Source organism: Balaenoptera ricei, chromosome 14, assembly GCF_028023285.1.
Source record: "Balaenoptera ricei isolate mBalRic1 chromosome 14, mBalRic1.hap2, whole genome shotgun sequence".
In the NCBI taxonomy this organism is placed as follows: domain Eukaryota; kingdom Metazoa; phylum Chordata; class Mammalia; order Artiodactyla; family Balaenopteridae; genus Balaenoptera; species Balaenoptera ricei.
This window is the reverse complement of record NC_082652.1, coordinates 3,239,531-3,262,112: the sequence shown is the minus strand read 5'-3', so window position 1 is coordinate 3,262,112 and position 22,582 is coordinate 3,239,531. Positions and strand designations below refer to the sequence as shown.

At 42.8% G+C, this 22,582-nt stretch overlaps 1 protein-coding gene across 1 annotated transcript in view; it reads right to left on the bottom strand.

Annotated features, from left to right (window-relative positions):
* The window catches only part of TMEM132D (transmembrane protein 132D), a 678,719-nt gene that overhangs the window by 103,510 nt on the left and 552,627 nt on the right, over positions 1 to 22,582 (bottom strand). The window lies entirely within an intron of this gene.

Below are 22,582 nucleotides of genomic sequence, written 5' to 3'. Positions count from 1 at the left end.
AGTTTGCAACATTCTTATTCTTTTCCTGATACTTCTGCAACTTCCTGTATTGCTAATAGATTTGTTTTTTTTTTTAAAATAGGTACTCGGGCTTCCCTGGTGGCACAGAGGTTAAGAATCCGCCTGCCAATGCAGGGGATACGGGTTCGGGCCCTGGTCCGGGAAGATGCCACATGCCGCGGAGCAACTAAGCCCGTGCACCACAACTACTGAGCCCACGTGCCACAACTACTGAGCCCACGTGCCTAGAGCCCATGCTCCGCAGCAAGAGAAGCCACCGCAATGAGAAGCCCACGCACCACAATGAAGAGTAGCCCCCGCGCACCGCAACTAGAGAAAGCCCGTACGCAGCAACGAAGACCCAACACAGCCATAAATAAATAAATAAAAATTAAAAAATAAATAAAAATTAAAAAAAAAATAAATAAAAAATAGGTACTCGATTTCTTACCATATTTACCCATTCTTCAAAATATCTTGGAACTAATGTGCAGTTTTGAGAAACACTTGTGAGTCAAGGATCTTAGCTGCAGACAACAGAATCCACCGTAGCTCGTTTCAGCCGAAAGGGATTTGTCGAGTGTGGGCAAAGCCCTGCACTACTGATGGACTTGAAGGAACATTCTCCAGCCCACCTCCCAAGATCAAGGCCTGGAGCCACAGAGTGGGCCCACCATGGACTTGCCGCTTCTGTCACGATGAGGAAGCTGACAAATCAGGCAGATTGTTCTAGAATCTCATTACCTCTCCCCAAATCTCAAGCAGCCCAATGGATGCCCACATACTTCCTTGCCCCAGCGTTGGAAACAAAGCATCACAGGTGCCTCCAACTGGCAGAAACTAAATCACAAACCTAAACCCTCATAGACACTTTGCTCTCTCTCAGGAGAGGCTGCATAAAGTAGGCTTTTGGAATTTACCTGGAGAAGATGAGATTTACACCGTGGGGAGCTCTAAGAACGCCAAGACGATACCTCTGGGGCAGCTACAAATGACAGCTTTCCACTAATATATCAACACTACATGCGCTGGTATTTTCCTGATGTTAAAACACAAGAAGGCATATTCTGCTAAGTCTGCTAATTCCCTTAAATTCACATTTTATCATATTGGCATTATTCACCCTCTGATGTTGATGCCAACTCCAGTGACACAACAAATAATATCTTATGATTCTTTGTCCACAGCGGACTGCATTCTAGGACCTCAAATGTCAAAGGGATATAAAAAGCGAGAATTTAGGTTTCATACTAAAATAAATACACTGCTGAGTTAAAGACGGACGCCCAGATCAGGCATAAAAATGATTTTTCCCCTTCTTGTCAAAATATATCATATTCAAACGTGACATTTAAAATATAGGTGAGGGGAGGGGCTTCCCTGGTGGCGCAGTGGTTGAGAGTTTGCCTGCCAATGCAGGGGACATGGGTTCGAGCCCTGGTCTGGGAAGATCCCACATGCTGCGGAGCAACTGGGCCCGTGAGCCACAACTACTGAGCCTGCGCATCTGGAGCCTGTGCTCCGCAACAAGAGAGGCTGCGATAGTGAGAGGCCTGCGCACCGCGATGAGGAGTGGCCCCCGCTCGCTGCAACTAGAGAAAGCCCTCGCACAGAAATGAAGACCCAACACAGCCATAAATAAATAAAATTTAAAAAAAACCTAGCATATATATTTAAATATATATATATATATATATATATATATATATATATATATATATATATATATATATATATATGGGGAAACCCTAAAACACCAGTATGGCGTGGGTACCCATCAATCAGAAGAGATGCCTGGCCAGTCAGGCTAGATGTCGGTGGTTATGCCATGCAGTGAATTCCAGCTTACACCAGAGAAAGGAAGGCTCAGCAAATATGCCATCTGCGCCTCTGTATTTTCCACCCTTGCTGTTAGGTAGGGCCATGTAAACACTTACAGTCACTAAAATGTTATTAGGGTCAATGTTGTTTGCTACTTCTGGGTTGAGGCAGTAAAGCTTTCAAGCACAATCATCCATTCTTTCTCATCACCTGCCCTGACTGAAGAGGCTGCACATTCCAGGTGGCTCAGCTCCAAGATGGTAGAGCCTGTTAAACCCAAGTCAGTGTATGGAGAAGAGCTTCCTGCTGCCCCATGTAGGACATGAAGCAGGAGTAATAAAAATGCTTTCCTTGTCTTAAGGCAATGAGACGTCAGAGCTACTTGTTACTGTAATATAACCTAATCCACCCTGACTAATACACATTTCCCAACTCCAGTTTCAAGAAGTATATATTCATTGAGTTCTGGACTGTGCCCCCAGCCAAAGTAGATGGGTCAGGTATGAAAACTCAACACTGCTAGGTGACTGGCCCTTCATCTCCTGGTTGACGGGCCTGATTCCTGTTGAAATGAGCGGGGCAGACCCAGCCTAAGTCAGCGGGGGACCGAACATCTCTGCAGCCACGCTCTTCCTCAACGCGATTCCCTCACTGTGGTTAATTTCTTAAATCTTTTCAATGCACTTCCCAACAAAGATCAATAACCTAATAAATAGAATAGTGACTCATCACCCTGTCTTTGTCTCTTGCTTGTTTGGCCAAGCTCTGTTATTCCAGCGCCCCTGCCTGCACCCCTAATGAATACCAAACATGCGAATTCATACCACATTAAACAGAAGAGCCATTAGATGACCATGGAAATACTCCATCTCATTAGCGATAATGGTGCATCACGATAAATACTCTCTGTGCTTCTTTTAACAAGTGAAAGCATCAGTCAATTTGGCACCTGCATTGCAAACAAATTTATAAACCACTCTGTTTTTTTAAGGTACATCAGCCCTTGGGTTTAATGGCTGTCGTGTGGTATGGAGAATTATTTCAGCAGCCATGTGGGGTAAAATAAAATTATTCTCCCTCTCGTGGGGAAGCAGGGAAATGTCATACCGCAGAGCCCAAAGGAGGCTGGCAGTCTGCTCATGCCTTTCACCAGTTAGGCTGTTTTTTGGACGCCACTGAACCACGAACCACAATGCACAGTGCGTTTACTTTTTTATGTGAATTTAAAAATCTTATCAAGGTTACACAACCTCGTTGTTAAAATATTACATTTGTGATAAAAGGTTTATCATAAGATACCACGAAAAGCCATCCCACCCATTTTTGTTCTCAGGTAACCACTTTCAACTCTCCTACTATGTTATGAAGACTTTTTTCCATGTATCTAAATATCTAAATAACATGCTCTGTTACAGTTTCTTGACGTAGTAGGTTCAAGTATTATCTACTGATTTTCTAGGATGATGGATGAAATCTTCTCTCTCCCTCCGCAGTCTCTCCCGTCCCGGTTCATATGATTAGGTTCCTGTTTTGGTCCCTCTATTAGCCATCTTTTTCATTTTAAGCAAACATACCTCTCATCAAGAGATAACGTGTTGATTCCCGAGTGGTTTAAAAGTCTGTTTGCCCAGTTTTGACACTCTTGCTGTGCAGAAGTGGGGTCTAGGGACCCTCCCCTACAATACAGGCTGGCCTTAGTGACCCATGTCTGAAGCTTAGAATGCAGTGGAAGTGATGCCCTGTTATTTCTGAGGCTCGGTCATCCAAGGCAATATACCTTCCACCCGGTTTTCTCCCTGGGGACCCTTGTTCTTGGAACGCAGCCGCCATGCTGTGAGGAAGCCCAGGCCACTGTCATGTAAATGATCTGGTCGGCAGCTGAAATCCAGCACTGACCCACCAGATACATCAGTGAGGAAGGCTTCGAGGGGATTCCCCCAGCTGAGCAGAAGCCAGCTAGCTGAGTCCTGTCGACTCCCAGAACCACGACAGAAAACAATATAAATGACAGTCGCCTTGGTTATGCCACAACATGCGCTTTCTTATGCAGCGAAAGGTAACTGAGACCCCACACACTTTATGAGAATATTAGTACCGCTTAAATGTGCCTTCGGCTCTTAATACCACATTGACCTCCCAGCTTTTCTCATTTCTAACTTTTCCTTTTAGCCTCTCAAGGTTGATAATATCTACATTGTGTCCTGAAGTATAATGAAGCCTCCGGTGCTTTGTACAAAGGTTGAATCTAAAAGTTGGAAGCCAGTAATGGATCCATTATACTCATACAAATGTCGTTCACTGGGGAGCAGAGGTTCTCCGTCTAGACGCTATTGATGTTTGGGGCCAGAAAACTCTTTGTTCTTGGTCTAGTCTCGGCACTTTACATATTTTGCAGCATCCCTGACTCAGCTCACGAAATGCCAGTATCATCCGCCTGTTGTGACGGCCAAACATGTCTCCAGACTTCACCCAATGCCACCTCAGTTGAGAACCACCGTGGTAGGACTAAATAGGGTACTAGGACCCATTTCTTTCCACTCTAATATTTACGGATGATGGTGTTACTGATCGCCTGTCTCTTCTACCTTCCTCAGTTTATCATTTTCACAACCTTCATTGTTGTCAAGCTCTTTACCGACCTCTCCATTCTCCTGGGGGACTTCCCAGCAGAACTTTCCGTGCTTCTGTTCCAACAGATACATTCTCCAAGCAAACTGCATAGAAGTAATTTGGGGACTTTCCTTTACTAGATTCAGGGTTTAATAAATATATGCACCAAAGGATGGAAAAAAAATTTTAAATGCTAAAGCAGGAGGGAGGGAAATCCTTGATTTTCTTCATCAGCAGCAATTACAAACTCTACTGTCTACAGGGTTTCGTGCAAGCAGAACTGGCTGTCTGTAGTAGATGTGCCTTTGAAAACTGAATATAAAGAAATTTTAAAAATCATTTTTTTTTTTTTTGTGCCAGTGGAGCTCGCTGTTAAAAATGATCCTACAATGGTAAGATCAAGGTCCAGCTCAAATGCTACATCCTTCTTAATCTCTCCAGGTAGAAACAATTGTGTAAATTTTATTATAGATATTATAGAAAATAAATTATATATGGAGACAGTAGAGCATAGAGTGAAGAATACTGACTCTGGAATAAGGCAGCCTGGCTTTGAACCCCAGTTTCTATACCTACTAGCTCTGTGACTCAGGCAAACCAGTGCCTGCACTGTGCCTCAGTTTGTCCATCTGTACAATGGGGGTTGTAAACGTTTCCATGTTATTGGGTAGATGTGAGGATTGTATGCATGAAAAGTACTTAGAACTGTGACTGGCTTGTGACAAGCAAAAATACATGCTAGCTATAACTGAACAAAACTAAAATTCAGAAAGATACATGTACCCCTCTGTTCATAGCAGCACTATTTACAATAGTCAAGACATGGAGACAACGGGAATGTCCATTGAGAGATGAATGGATAAAGCATATGTGATACACACACACACACACACACACACACACACACACACACACACACCATGGAATATTACTCAGCCATAAAAAAGAATGAAATAATCCCATTTGCAGCAACATGGATGAACCTTGAGATTATCATACTAATTGAAGTCAGACAGAGAAAGACAAATATCACATGGTGTCACTTCTCTATGGAATCTAAGATACTACACAAATGAACTTTTTTACGAGACAAAAACAGACTCACAGACGTAGACAGCAGGCTTTGGGTTGCCAAGGGGGAAGTGGAGTGGAGGAGGGATGGATTGGGAGTTCGGGGTTAGTAGATGCAATCGATTACATATAGAATGGATAAACAACAAGGTCCTACAGTATAGCACAGGGAACCATATTCAATATCCTGTGATAAACTATAGCGGAAAAGAATAAAAAAATACATGCTAGGGCTTCCCTGGTGGCGCAGTGGTTGAGAATCTGCCTGCCACTGCAGGGGACACTGGTTCGAGCCCTGGTCTGGGAAGATCCCACATGCCGCGGAGCAACTGGGCCCATGAGCCACAACTACTGAGCCTGCGCGTCTGGAGCCTGTGCTCCGCAACAAGAGAGGCCGCGACAGTGAGAGGCCCGCGCACCGCGATGAAGAGTGGCCCCCGCTCGCCGCAACTAGAGAAAGCCCTCGCACAGAAACGAAGACCCAACATAACCCCCAAAAATTAAATAAATAAATAAATAAATTTATAAAAAAAAAAAAAAAAAAAAAAAAAAATACATGCTAGCATTGCTATCACCATCCACTCTGCCTGACCTCAAGACCCCTTCCAGCCCTGCCTCGCACCCTGTGGGAGCAGGAGAAAGGGAGCCCAGTGTGAAGGATTTGAGCCTCAGCTTTACACAGCTAGGCGACCTTGGGCACATCGCGTATGCTCTCGGGGGCCAAGTTTTCTCATCTTAAAAGAAGATCTAAATGAGATATGGTAGAAGCCTCCCTCTGTGTTTCCTGCTCAGGCTCTGGACTCAGGCTGACTGGGTTCAAAGCCCAGCTTTGCTACGTCCTAGTTCTACGACTTTGCAAGTTACTTAAACTCTCTGCCCCTTGTTTTTCTCATCTGGGAACAGAGCTCTAAATAGCATCTATCTCTGAGAGTTCTTTTGAGGAGCAAAGGAGTTAATGCATGGGAAGTGTAAAAACCCCGCGTGGCATTATTAAGTTTTCACTAAGGTTGCTTATCATCAGTAGAATCATGCGGTACACACCATGACAGATACGTATTCAGTATGTTCTCGGCAACTGACATAGCGAGAGAGGGAAGGAGGGAGAAGCAGGGAGACGAAACCGTCACACCATTCAGTGAAATCCTGCTGTGTGCTGGGGGCAGGCGGGAATTCTCTGTTCCCTCAGTCACTCTCAGCAACAAAGCCCCTCCCACTGGGAGCCCCATACCGCACTGACAATCACTCCTGGATTAAGGATGTATTTTTCACACACAGCTTCCCCACCCAGAAGCTGACGATGTCACCTGGTGCTCAACCAAGGAACACTAATCTGCTTCAACACCACCGGAGGAAAAGACCGTATCTTATCAGCGGTTGAAGGAATTTTCAAGGGCAAGGTGGACTGCGTGTTATTTTCACGTCACGCATTCACTTTGGAACCTGAAATCCCATAGAAGATGGGCCTCCACTCCCATGTGCAGTGCCTGGCACACAGCAGGCTTGCAGAGACACGTGGTTGAATGAAATCTAAAATCATGAGTTCATGCAGATGGCCAGCAGGCACACGAAAAGATGCTCATCATCGATAATTACTAGGGAAATGCACGTCAAAACTACAAGGAGGTGGGGCTTCCCTGGTGGCGCAGTGGTTGAGAATCCGCCTGCCAATGCAGGGGACACGGGTTCGAGCCCTGGTCTGGGAATATCCCACATGCCGCGGAGCAACTAAGCCCGTGCGCCACAACTACTGAGCCTGCGCGTCTGGAGCCTGTGTTCCACAACAAGAGAGGCCGCAACAGTGAGAGGCCCGCGCACCGCTATGAAGAGTGGCCCCCGCTTGCTGCAACTAGAGAAAGCCCTCGCACAGAAACGAAGACCCAACACAGCCAAAAATAAATAAATAAATAAAATTAAAAAAAAAAAAAAACTACAAGGAGGTACCACCTCACACTGGTCAGAATGGCCATCACTAAAAAGTCTACAAACAATAAATGCTGGAGAGGGTGTGGAGAGAAGGGAACCCTCCTACACTGTTGGTGGGAATGTAAGTTGATGCAGCCGCTATGGAGAAGAGTATGGAGGTTCCTTAAAAAACTAAAAATAGAGCTACCATATGATCCAGCAATCCCACTCCTGGGCATATACCCTGAGAAAACTACAATTCGAAAAGATACATGCACCCCATTGTTCATAGGCACTATTTACAATAGCCAAGACATGGAAACAACCTAAATGTCCATCGACAGATGAATGGATAAAGATGTGGTACATATGTACAATGGAATACTACTCAGCCATAAAAAAGAACGAAATAATGCCATTTGCAGCAACATGGATGGACCTAGAGATTATCATACTAAGTGAAGTGAGTCAGACAAAGAAAGACGAATATCGTATGATATCACTTATATGTGGAACCTAAAATACAACACAAATGAACATATCTATGAAACAGAAACCTACTCACAGACCTAGAAAACAGACTTGTGGTTGCCAAGGGGGAAGGAGAGTGGGGCAGGGAAGGACTGGGAGTTTGGGGTCAGCAGATGCAAACTATTATATCTAGAATGGATAAACAACAAAGTCATACTGCATAGTATAGGGAACTATATTCAATATCCTATGATAAACCGTAATGGAAAAGAATACGAAAAAGAATGTATATATGTGTGTGTGTGTATAACTGAATCACTTTGCTGTATAGCAGATATTAACACGACACTGTAAATCAAATATACTTCAATAAAATTTGTAAAAAATTCATGAGTTCTTGGCCACATTCATTCTTCATACAAATCCACATCAGGTTTATTTCTGGAGGAAACATCTGGGCAGGACTGCAGGATCATGCAGCTCAAACCTGGAGCATTTCTGTTCACATCCATGCTTCCTATGGAGGCTTTCAGAGCCTCCAGGTGAGGGCTCACATGGTATCTCAAGGGATGGGGCAATTCTCATACAGTTTGCTCTTGCCTTGAGTGGCACCGTATCTCTTGGTGCAGACAAATGTGCCCGGACTTGGTGTCTCAGGACGTGGTATCAAAGCTTTGGTTTCAACCAGGGGCCTGGGAGGTGATGATGGTAATCTGGTGAACCTGGGTCTCATGCCTGATCAAAAGTGGGCAGTTTTAACTCCAGCTAAGGGATGCTTTGTAGGAACGTGGACCTGGGGTTTGCACATTTCCAGATTTTTTGAGAGAAGCCAAGAATCAATATTTTTATGTAAGATCTCCTGATTTTTTTTACATTTGGCTCACCTTTGGTGAAAGCCCCTTGGAAGCCCAAACAAAACACACTTACAGGTTGTGTTGGCCTGTGGGCTCCAATCTGTGACTTCTGTCCTAGTAGATAATAATCATCCCTAACAGTAAAGTCCTTTTGGATAAAAACGGGAAGAGTTTGAACTCTACTTGTCTGCACTCCCCAGCGAGGTGAGGATTTTCCCAGGACCCCAATTCATCTCTTTGGGTCACCCCACGACCCCTGCTGGCTGGGAATAAGGTCCCCTTTATTCTGGGCCACCTGAAGAAATCCCCTGGTATCACAAAAGCACTGCTTACTTTTGCATTACTAATTTCAAATCTTATTTAGCATCAAGTTTCAGAATTAAGAAGCTAAGTGACAGCTGTTTAATTAGCTCCTTAAGCTGATTAGACAGCATTATTGAAATCCCCTCAAGGAAGAATGTATAAGTGTAGGAGAACCCAGGGCCATGCTGCTGTCACTGTTTAAATTTTGTAAGATGCTAAACCAATCAGCCAAGCAGTCTTGACATCTTCAAGGATGTGGTCAAATATAGATTTTTATTTATTACATTGACTGCTACAGAAGACTCCAAATGATAACAGTAACACGAACTTCTTTAGATCTGCTAAGCAAACGTGTCCTGCATTGAAAAAAAAAAAAAGAGAAGAAAAAGGAATTTATTGGGAGTTTCTCAAAAAGCACTTTATGACGTGCAGAAATCCCAAGTGTTTAGTTGTGTTGTATTAGGAAAAGGGTTTGAATTAACCTTTGGTCCTCACATAATGGGCTGTAAATCCTCCTCCTAATTAATAAGACAAAGGCATATTAATGAGTTTAAGACCTTAAGCCAATTTTGTCTTCAACATTTTTGTTTTTAAAGTGGAATTTCCAAGGAAGAGAGGAAGCCACCATTTTTTGCCTGATTTTAAATGTGAGTCTGAGGTTGGCTGGACATCCCAGCACTGGAGAAAGAGTACAAAATGATGGATTTTTTTTTTATTTCCACTTTTTAATCCCTGTCTGGGCAACATTGAGCAGAAGAAGTGAAGAGAATGTCAAAGATCTCGCAGCAGAAAGAGAGGCTAGGAGAGTAAATTCCCATTTGCCTAAATGTTTTAGAAATGGAACATAAGTTTAACTTAAAAATTTTTAAAATTTCGTTTTTAATTGAAGTATAGTTGATTTACAATGTGCTAGTTTCAGGTGTACAGCAAAGTGATTGAGTTATACAAATATATACATTCTTTTTCATACTCTTTTCCGTTATGGTTTATCACAGGATATTGAATATAGTTCCCTGTGCTCTACAGTAGGACCTTGTTGTTTATCCATCCTATAATGGTTGGCATTTGCTATAAGTTTAACTTCTGAATTGAGCTTTAGGGGGATGTTTTCAGGAGGCTGGGGAGGCATGGTCTGATACAGATTTTGTGGGCTGGTTTTGTGTGCTGAAAATTTCACCTCCTTGCTCAAGGCACAGAGGTTTTTGTTGTTATCTATTTTCTGGACAGCTTATGGAGACGTAATTCACATATTATACAGGTCACCTATTTAAAGTGTACTGTTTATTAGTTTTTTTAAAACATAAATTTATTTATTTATTTTTGGCTGTGTTGGGTCTTCGTTGCTGTGCATGGGCTTTCTCTAGTTGCGGCGAGCGGGGGCTACTCTTTGTTGTGGTGCGCAGGCTTCTCATTGCAGTGGCTTCTCTTGTTGCGGAGCACGGGCTCTAGGCGCGCGGGCTCAGTAGTTGTGGCTCGCGGGCTCTAGAGCGCAGGCTCAGTAGTTGTGGCGCACGGGCTTAGTTGCTCCACGGCATGTGGGATCTTCCCTGACCAGGGCTCGAACCCGTGTCGCCTGCATTGGTAGGTGGATTCTTAACCACCGCGCCACCAGGGAAGCCCCATTTATTAGTTTTTAATATATTCATAGGTACATGCCACTATCACCACAGTAGATTTTAGAACATTTTTGTCACCTCAGAAAGAAACCCTGTATCCGTGGCTTTTCTTCCCCTCCAATCGCCACCCCAATCTGACCCTAAGCGATTACTCATCTATCTCCTGTCCCTAGGGATTTCTCTGTTTTGGATATTTCAAAGGAAATGAATTATGCAATATGTGGTTTTTTTTTTTTTAACCTCACTTTTTTTTTAATTTAAAAAATTGAGGTGTAATTGATGTATAATATTATATGTTACATGTATAAAATATAGCAATTCACAATTTTTAAAGGTTATACTCTATTTATAGTTATTATAAAATATTGCCTATATTCCCCCATGCTGTACAATATATCCTGGTAGCTTATTTTATAACTAATAGTTTGTACCTCTTAATCTCCTACCCTTCCCTTCTCCCTCTCCCCACTGAAAACCACTAGTGTGTTGTATTTTTTAGATTCCACATATAAGTGATATCATACAGTATTTGTCTTTCTCTGTCTGACTTATTTCACTTAGCATAATGCCCTCCAAGTCCATCCATGTTGCTGCAAATGGCAAAATTTCATTCTTTTTCATGATTGTGTAATAGTCCATTGTGTATATATATATATACCACATCTTCTTTATCCATTCATCCATTGATGGACACAGGTTGCTTCCATATTTTGGCAACTGCAAATAATGCTGCTATGAACATTGGAGTGCATGTATCTTTTCAAATTAGTGTTTTTGTTTTTGTTTTTTGGATATATAACCAGGAGTAGAATTGCTGAGTCATAGGATAGTTCTATTTTTAGTTTTTTGAGGCGCCTCTGTACTGTCCTCCATAGGGGCAGCGCCAATTTACATTCCCACCCACAGCGTAGGAGGGTTCCCCTTTCTCCATATCTTTGCCAGCATTTGTTATTTGTGTTTTTTTTGGTGATAGCCATTCTGACTGGCTTCTTTTACAAAGCGTAACGCCACCAAGGTTCATCTGTGGTGTGGTGTGTGTCAGCGCTTCATTCCTCTCATGGCTGAATAATATTCCTCAAGCCGTGGAGTTTTACTGTCTTCCATTTTGCAAAAGTCAATTCTAATGCTGTTCAAAACAGAGTTTGTAAATTAGGGCTCTGTAGACTGAATCCAGCCCACAGACATGTTTTGCTTGGATTGTACAGATTTAATTCTTTTTAATGGGTCACAATATTTAAAAATTGGGACATATGCAAAAATCTGGATTTTTGGTTTGTCTTGAAAAATCAGAGGTACAGGCGATTCTGGGGCATCATTCAGTGGGCATGGAGTAGTGACCTCTCTCCATTTCACCAAATTCCACTTCTTTGTACAACACGGCCGGTCACAGGAGGCTTTGAATCTGGGGTCCGTTGTTTAGATCTTTGCAGACTGGCAACACGTGTAGAATTCAGCAATGCCAGGATGCAAACATTGCCCAGTCCCAACACTAAAGCTAAAATGTATAGGAAAGTATGAAAGACACAAGGGTAAGAACTCAACTTCCTTTATGACACTTTTTTTAAAGCAAATTTTAAATCCAGTGATTCACTGCCCTCCCTGATAAGAAAGTCTGACATATGACAAAAATACCATTGAGTGCACTTAACATATATCAATCATTGACAGCTCTGGATGTTGGTGAGGGTTCTTCTAAGAAACTTAAACTTCATTTATGGCCTCCAAACAGCAATTCCATGAAACTCAGCATGAATATTTAACTTATGTCTGTTGATAGAATCCTCTTGATATTATAAAGTATTTGCTCTTTGAAAATGGGGGAATTTTTGCCTATAGCCTTGAATGAAACCAGCTGTCAGGCCCTTTTACCTATCACTATAGAAAAATGCATGTCAAATTGTCAAAGGCAACTGAATTTTCCATAGGCTGGGAGAAGTTTATTGGTTTTATGAAACCAAGGAATTAATTCAGTTGAGGTGGAAAGGACATACAAAATTAAGAAACATGAAAGGACTTCATTTAACTGAATGGGTGCGCCTAAAAGTGGGTCTTGTTTAGCATCTCAACTCTCCAGGGGGACTGTAAGTGGTTCTGAGTGACTTTCTGACCTGCAAGCCACAGGGATCTCAGCAAGACTTATTGGTGGGGCTTGGAGCCCAGCCTTGATTATCTATGCTAATGAGGATTCAGTGGTACCGCTAATTTGAAATGGTGTAAAGTCCAAAAGTCATTTGCAATTTGGCCCCGGAATACATTATGTGCTTTTTCTTTTTTTCACCAGACAACTTCTTAATTGTGTTTTTCTTAGGCTAATGTAAAAATGAATTTGCATGTCTTGAGCCCAAACTAATTAGGAAGAGAGGGGGCACAATTAACATTATTCTGGGAGGCAGGGGAAAAGTCCATCTGGGATTTTAAATTGGCCATAGTCACCTGTGCATTGACTTCAGCCTCATAACGTCTCGGCCGTGGAAATGCTTTTCAGGGCCCTCCTTCCCTTTCTTGGTGGTGGCAGTGGCCGGTGCTGCATTTCAGAGGGACAAAATCAGTCTTTTCTGCTGCTCCCCCAGCCTGAGCCTTTATGTCACCCAGTCTCTTCTCCGTGTGTAAGCCTCTGATTCTGTGATTCCTGGGTGTGGCTTTCCTCAGACCAGAGAGATGCATGAGGACCACGGGGGCTTGAAGCAAATGAAGATGCTTTACGGGCCCTATTTCCAAAGGAAGCTCTGCTGACCAAGCTCATGGATTCTGACCTTACTCCCAACCTCCCTGAAACTACAGAAAAACGTGTGCTGCAGCAAAGCAGCTGCATTTTCAGGTTGTTTCCGAGGCCACGTTGCCATGGAAGATGGTACCCTAGGAGGTGATGTCATTCAGTCCTGGGATACTGAAACCAAGCAGGACCCTGTGGGGCTCCTGGGCACAAAAGCCTTTCTGTGTCCCCTTCCCTGAGTTCCAAAGGGCAGGTTCAAGCAGTTGCTCATCAGGGAAGGGAGGGGATACAGAGACAAGGGGGGGAGTAGTCAAAACACAATAGTGCAGCCTTGGGGCAGGGTCCTGGTTCCGCAGGAAGGGCTATACGTAACAATAGCTTTGAGCTCTTCGGTAGAACTAAAACCCCACCAAATGGGGTTAAGATGTTAATTATGTGATGAAGAACTCTTCATTCCAGAGAAGGTCACGGTTCGCCCATCACCCCCTGACGCCAGATGATCTCTGGATTGATCAACAACCCGCCCCTGGACCGTAAGACTCCTCACAACCAGCCCTCCTCCCCCGGGTCGGGACACACAGTTCTGAGGGCATTATTCCGCTGTGGCCCCCCTTCGTCTGGCAAAGCAATAAAGCTACCCTTTTCTACTTCGCCCAAAACTCTGTCTCTGAGATTCCATTCGGTACGAGTGTACAGAGGCCGAATTTTCAGCTACAATATTCACATTCTGTTCATTTCCAGAAGACGTCTCCAGCTCTGACCTTTCCCATGAGCTCCAGACTTAAGACGCTCCCTGCCTACTCGACCTCTCTGCCGGGGTGTCTCAAACTCTCTGGGTCCAAGATAGAACCCGTGAGAGCCTCCCTCAAACCAGCTCCTTTTTTTCAGCGCTCCGTGCCACTGGGCGGCTGGCTGCTCCAGCCAGAGCCTCAGGCACCGTCATTCACTATCTTCTTTAGCTCACGCCCCACGTCACATCCATCCACGAGGTCCCGGCCGTGGGAATGGTCCTGTGAGCGTTGTTCCAATACGCTCTGTCAACCCAGCCACCTCCTTCCGCCTCCACTGCCATCACCTTAAATCAAGCCATCACGATGTGTAGAAGTCAGGGTTATGAAAAAGCCTTTGAAGCCACCCATCTTGTTAATTTTACTCCATAGGAGAGTACTTGACACTCTCAGAAATCATTTTTTCCCTCTGAATTTATTGCCTGTTTGACCACATCAGAATATAAGCTCCAGAAGGGCAGGGCTTTTGTGCGGCCCCTCACCAGCCCAGAGCTGACCCCAGGAGGCAAGTGGGACGCGCACGTCAGACTTCAGAAGGTCACGTGCTTAATGCGGGACTCATCAGTACTCCTTGAGTTGGTGTTGAAGTCCTTCCCATAAACGTCCCTCTTCAGCAGACACTCCGCATTATGGCCAGGTTCTCTTTGATATTTTGTTCCACAGTGAAAGCTAAATACATCCTTGGTGGATCCTCGTAGAAATATCTCTAGCGCCAGATCTTTAACCCAAATTCTTGCCAGTAGCTTAACACGTACAAGAGGAAGCATGGACATATCAGAGCCAAACCATCTTGTATTCCTAACACTCTGGGGCACTCGAGGTTGAGCCCAGAGCACTGGTTCTCCACCAAGGCTATGGAGGATAATCCCCCAGGGAGGGCTGAAAAATACCAATGCCAGCAAACCCACCTCGAACCAGTTATATCAACATCTGCAGAGGGAGACTCAGACACCAGTCTTTTTTTTATATCTTCACCAGTGATTCTAACCCAATGGTCCTCACACTTTGCTGCACATTAGAACCACCTGGGGAGATTAAACATACTGACGCCGGATCCTGCACTCATGGATTCTGGTTTAATTGTTATGGGTTGCAGTCCGGATCTTGGGAGGTTTCAAATCTCCCCAAAGTTCTCATGAGAACCACTGAGAATCATCTCTGCCCATAAAGGACGGTCACTTTCCTTAGTGATTCAAAAGCACTCTCCACTCTGTCTGATGTATAAAACACCTGGCCCACGCACCAACATGGCCCAAGACAAATGACTAGACAGAGAGTACAATCGGCAAAGCCGTGTGAAGCAAGAGATTTACTGCTCCGTGTTGAAGGAATATTAAAAGAGAGTGATGGTGCCGTAAAGGAAAAACAGAAGCAAGGGAAGTTGGCTGAGTGCAGAGCTAAATTCAGGAAGAACCACGTGGGCTGTGACTTGCCTGTTGGACCCGATCTGGTCCAGAGATTTCAAGCTGTAGCCCAGGCAAGGCAACTGCCTCATAGCTCCAGCTCTTCTTTCAGGTTTCCACTCCAATTATCATCGTCTCAGAAGAGCTTCTTCTCAACCTGATTTACTATTGTTTGTCCCAGGCCCCCACCTCACAGCCACCTCCCCACCCTTCCCCCATTACGACACCTCCTTTTTCATCTGCAGTTGGAAATGATCTTATTTTTATACATATTTAGTTTTAAAATGTAATTTATGAAATATTATTACATGATGTAAACATGAAAATAATTAAAATGATTGAGTAATTAAGATGAATTATTTAAACTTTTAAGATGTCCACCTCCTATGCTAGACGTTAACATGTGTGAGCACGAGAAGGGTGTGTGTTTTGCTCACGACTCTGATCCCATCCCAGGATGTAATGATGCACAGTGCTGGCTTTCAATCATCCCTGAATGAATGGATGGATGGATGTTACCACGGTTTTTAGAAAAAAAGAATTCTTTTCTTTCCCAGACTTATTCTTCTTTTTCATACTCCAACCCCCCAAACGGTAATTTTTCTTTCAAAAAGGATGTCCTGCTATAGTGGCTTTGAAAGCTCTTATATCCTAGCTCTTATATCTTATATCTTATATCCTTATATCCTTATATAGGATATATTTTTGGTGAGAGCAGGATTGATTCTGTGAAATATGCTTCCTAGTATATTGGAGAAACTGAAGCACACAAGGTGATAAATACCAATGCAACTTGGGAGAATAGATTGAAATCACAAACTGATATTAATTTTTTTTTTTTTTACGTGATTGGGTCTCTATGTTGCCAAGGGTCAATGGATTAAAATAAAAACAGCAAAGTATATATTTAAAAAATCACTACTGGGCTAAGTTTTGGAATAAATATTCTAAGCAAAACAGAAAGACAATGACATCGAATATAAATGTATCTCATGACTTTCAAATCACATCTTTAATGAGGGCTGTAAAGACTACTTTGTTTTCCTGAGCCGTAAGTCAGATATGTGCATAAATACAGGATTTGAAATGTAAATTCTGCTCAGCCTGTGGGGAAGCGTGACTTTAGGAGTTTGGCCATTGAGAAGAATTTGTAAAAGTGATTGTAGAAAAAAATTCAATCTAATCCGTATCTTCTTTATTGCAATGCAGGAAGGATGCTCAGAAATTAAAGAATGGAAATTTAAAAAAGGGAAAAGCATGAAGATCATGCTGTTGGTCATTTGCAAATCTAGGGAGGTTTGGAAATGGGGAATTGAGAAGCCATTATGAAAAGACATGATTGGTCTTATAATAATATATTCTTAGAAAGTCCTGCAAGTAAAGGCTTCCAAGCCTTTCTCATTGTAGGCTCTGTAGCAACAGTTAAATAGCTAATCTTTTCTGACTGGTTCCAAGAGAATTTATGTTAATGCCTACTCTGTGCTCAAGAAAATAAATCTGAACCTGACTTTGGCTTTCAAAGCCTGTGCCTTGAAAAATCTACATTCCTCCAAAATCTGATTTATAATGACCTGTAGTCTTGTTCTCACCTGCCCCGAACGCAAAACCCGTATTTCTTTGCTGCTTTTTTACCAGAATGAAGTACATTTCATGAAATTTCCTACTTTATCTAAATCTCTTTAAAATACCATAGGCACACAGACACACAAATCCATAAAGAGTGCCAATAGTAATGACTTCTTGTGTTAATTGGATAGGTTTTTAATAACTGATACAGAAGTACTATTATTGTGGGAGAATATAATGATTTTTATTCACAAAGGCAATCTATGTGAGTGAAATCCATTATCTTAAAAGTATTTTGATAAGGATAAATCTGTGGAGAAAGGGCTACATATCTTGCCTGCTATTGTTAACTCCATTAAACATGCTGAATAATTAGTTGGCCGAAGACTCTCATAAGATGCACATTAAATGGGTATTTAAGGCATATCTGAGACACTTCATTAAGAGTGACACGGTAAGCTTTACTGCATACCTTTAATAAACATTCTAGTTAAATTAAAACTTAAATTTATGTTCACTCTTACACTTTCTTTGACAACAGAGTATTGCCTTGAAGTCTATTCTAATTTTTTTCCTCCACAAGGACCAGTCCTGGCCATGTTACGTATTTCATAACTGCTGTGTTTAGGTATAATTTACATACAATAAATTCAACCACTTTAAAGAATTTGACGTTTTAGTAAATGTATACAATTTTGCAATTACCACCACAATGCAGTTTTATTTAAAAAAATTTTTTTTAACATCTTTTAAAATTTATTTTATTTATGTATTTATTTTTGGCTGCGTTGGGTCTTCGTTGCTGCACATGGGCTTTCTCTAGTTCTGTCGACGGGCTTCTCATTGAGGTGGCTTCTCTTGTTGCAGAGCACGGGCTCTAGGTGTACAGGCTCAGCAGTTGTGGCACATGGGCTCAGTAGTTGTGGCTCGTGGGCTCAGTAGTTGTGGCTCGTGGGCTCTAGAGCGCAGGCTCAGTAGTTGTGGCGCACGGGCTTAGTTGCTCCATGGCATGTGCGATCTTCCCGGACCAGGGCTCGAGCCGGTGTCCCCTGCATTGGCAGGCGGATTCTTAACCACTGCGCCACCAGGGAAGCCCTTTTTTTCACATCTTTATTGGAGTATAATTCCTTGACAATGGTGTGTTAGTTTCTGCTGTATAACCAACACAATGCACTTTTAGAACATTCCATCACCCTTACAAAGTTCCCTCATATCCCTTGGTAGTCAGTCCTGACTCCCAATCCACAGCTGATTTTTTCACTAGTTTTGTGTTTTCTGGAAATTTCATAGATGTGTCGTCATACAATACAGCATCTTTTGTGACTGGTTTCTGTCACTTAGCATGATGTTTTAGAGATGAATCTATGTTGCTGTGTATATTAGTCATTTTCTTTTTCACTACAGATTAATATTTCATTATGAGGATATAACACAACTAGTTCAGACATTTGCCAGTTAATAAATATTTGGACTGCCTCATTTGGCTATGATGAATAATGCCTATTTGGATATTCACATACATGTCTCTGTGTGGACATATGTTTTCATTCCTTTTGGAGGGTGGAAACACTGGGTCACATGGAAGTTTATGTAACTTTGAAAATCTGCCAGCTGTTTTCCAACAAGGCTGTACCGTTTACCTTCCTGCCAGAAAAGTATGCAGGGTCCAGTTTCTCCACATCCTTTCCAACACTTGATCTTTCACATTTTAGCCATTTTAGTGAGTTGTATAGCTGTATCTCATTGTGATTTTACTGTGCATTTACCTAATAACTAGTGCTGCTGAATATATATAGATTTTAGATTTTATTTATTATTTATTTATTTATTTATTTTTGGCTGCGTCGGGTCTTAGTTCCTTTGCGGCACGCAGGATCTTCGTTGAGGCATGGGGGGTCTTTTGTTGAGGCGTGAGGTCTTCTCTCTAGTTGTGGTATGCAGGGGTTCTTTTGTTTTTTGGGTTTTTTTCTCTTCTCTAGTTGTGGTGCACAGGCTCCAGGGACATGGGCTCTGTAGTTTGCTGCACACAGGCTCTCTAGTTGAGGTGCACGAGCTCAGTAGTTGTGGCACGCGGGTTTAGTTGCCCCGCGGCATGTTGGATCTTAGTTCCCCGACCAGGGATCGAACCCGTGTCCCCTGCATCGGAAGGCAGATTCTTTACCACTGGACCACCAGGGAAGACCCTTGAATACATTTTTAACGTGCTTATTTGCCATTTATATATCTACTTTCATAAAGTGTTTATTCAAATAATTTGGCTACTTTTATAGGACTATGTGCTCTATATCCTGATTTATAGGATTGACATTGAATTATAAGTGTTTTTAATACACACTGGATACAAATCCTTTGGAAAAGATGTTATTTTTTTAGTCCCTTTGGTGTCCTTGAGTGACTATAGTATTGGCATAATCCTGGCCTCATAAAATAAATTGGAAACTTGCTTCAATTTAAAAGAGATTGTGCAGGTTTGGTATTGTTGAATTTTTAAAATTAAACACCTTTGTTGGTGTATATCTGTCATGCAATCAACCACACATATTTAAAAGTCCACGGCTAAGTGTTTTATGTATACCTGTGAAACCACCTTTACAATCAATACAATAAACATATCCATCAGCCTCAAAATTTCCTTGTGACCCTTGGTCATCCTTACTTACACCCCTGCTACCACCTCTCTTCCCCACCCCATCTCCTGGCAAGTACGCTCTGCTTTCTGTCACTATAGATTGGTTTGAATTTTCTAGACTTTTATATAAATGGAATCATTAAATAAGTATTATTGTAACATACCACTAAGTTTGAGAAAACCTGTATTGAGGGTTGAACTGAGACCCCCAAAAAAGATATATTCCAATCCTAATTCTCAGTATCTGTGAACCTTATTTGGAAATGGGGTCTTTGTACATGGGATCAAGATAAGATGAGGTCTTACTGAATGAGGGTGGGTCCTAATCCAATGACTGGTATCCTTGTGATAAAAGGGAAATTTGGACACTGACACAGAAAAGGGGGAATGCTACGTGACCGCCATGGCAGAGGTTGGAGTAATGCATCTACAAGCTAAGGAATGCCAAAGATTGCAGCCACCAGGGTTAGGGTTAGGGTTAGAGAGGCAAGGAAGGATTCTCCCCTAGAACCTTCAGGGAGACAGCATGGCCCTGCTGACCCTTTGATTCAGACTTCTACCTCTAGAAGTGTGAGAGAGTAACTTCCTGCTGCTTTAAGCCATCCAAATGTGTGGGAATTTGCTAAGGCAGCCTTACGAAACTAATACACTTTGTCTGGAACAATTGTGATTTCAGTCCCCTGGGTCTGGACCCAGATTTCCTGAACGTGCTCCCTCTCAACGGTTTAACAGAACTGGTCTTCTCTTAGCAAGGAAACGGGAGAAATGGCCGTTAGGTCGGCAATCAATGATGTCCGTCTCCCTGTCCCAAAGGATGGATATCCATTCTTTCGCATTAGAGATAAAAGTGGACTCCGTGTTATCGCAGAACATTTGGAAGCTACATCTAAGCATAAAGAAGAAAACAGACCTAAGCAGGAATCCTACCATCCAGACAGAACTACTGTTAAATTGTCATTGCATATCCTCCAGGACTTTTTCCAATATGTATGAATATTTGTTGGTTTTATGTATAAAACGACTCCCTAGTTTGCTTGTGTCATGTGGATGCCTCACATTTCCTATTCTATTGCTGATGTACACTTGTTCGATCCTGGTCCAGTAAATTGGTTGCAATTTCCCCCAAGATAGCAGTAATTATGAGGCTCAAGTAGACGTTACATCACGGAGGGGCTGAGGTAGCTGGGTCATCGTCAATTCTTAGCAAGTTTGTGTTGAATGAATAAGAACTTTAGAATGATCCCAAATGAGCTTGTATCCACCTAGACAATATAATGTTTCTAAACGATAACATCAAGAAGCCGAAGAATGAGGCAAGTAATCAGAATCAGCGTGCAGAATAGCTTCTTGATTTGTGATTTAAAAAAGAAGGCTTTGTGATTTTCAAGTGTTGAATTCGCCTCTGTCATCATTATATTTTTATGGATATTTTCTCCCTCAGATTGAACTCTTCAAGGTCGAGGCACTGGGCCTTGTTTATATTTGCACTAATGCCCGATTTCTAAGGTACTTACTTCAAGTTCAATATACGCATACCTAAGCCTATACTTCCCCCACAGACTTGGTTCGCTTCAGTTTTCCTCATCTTAGAGAAGGACATTACCTCCTCTCCAGGTGTTCAGGCTATCAGCCTGGGAAGTTCACAGACACCTCTTCGCTTCCCTGTGCATCACTGTGTTCTGCCTCTATTCAGCCTTCTGAATCTCCCCCTAGCCAATCCCCCTCTCTCCACATCCATCCCAATCCACAAGCACCCATCTCCAAGCCGCCATGCTCTCCTGCCCGTGTTTTGGCAACAGAAAGGACTCACTCGTCGGCTCACGCACCTCTAAACATACTCCAGCCAGAAAACGCCTTGTAATCTCCTGGTACCCCATTCCGCTTGCCCTTCCCCACCCCTGGCCCCAAACCAACTTCAATACTTTCCATTGCTCTTGGAATAGCAAACCTTCCTTGACTGGCTCCCAGGCTCGGAGTGATACAAGCCATTTGCTACCTCTTCCTCCACCATTTATGACACTTTCCCTGCTCTCTGTTCTCCAGTCAGATTCCTGCTTCCTGCATCTCTGTGAGATGCGCCCTCCTGCCCCAGATTCTCTGCATGTGCTGTTTCCTCAACCTGGAACACCGTTCCATCCCCTGGGACCCTGGTTCCCTCCCATCCACCCTTTAGATCTCTAAGTATCACTTCCTGGGAGAAAGCTCCTCCGACTTCTCTTAATAAGCCAGTCTCTGTACTGTAGCTCTTCTAGCACGTCCTATCTCTCCTTCATAGTACTTGTCAGAGACAAATTTTTATATTTATTTGTGTAATTATTTGATTAAGATCTATCTTGCTCACCAGATTCTGTGCTCCCCAGGGGCAGAGACTGAACAGAGTGCTGGGAAAAGAGCAGAAGACCAAAGATATTTCCTGAATAGATGATGCAGAGAAGGTGCCAATAATTATAAAGAGGAATGCAAGAAGGGAGAAAACCAAACTTATTTAAGGGGAGAAAAAAATGCATTATCCCCTCTGATCTCACTATTCTGAAGGAGAGAGAGAGAGAGAGACCCTGAAGACTGATCCACTGATCCTGGGTGTTTGGTCAAGGGGTGCTTTGCGACATCCACTCCTAGTGGTCAAATGGGTCTCAACTGGGACACTAGAGTCGATCAATCAAAATGTCATTGCAAAAGTGGCTGTCAGCCCTATTCCTTCCTATCTCTGGCAAATGGGATTTTACAGCTTCTCCCATTGACTAGTTCTAGAGTTTAATCCTCCTCCATTCAAGAAAGGTTTCCTTATGTCTAAAAAATTCGCTTTTCATCTTAGGGGAGGAGTAAGGTTTCAGA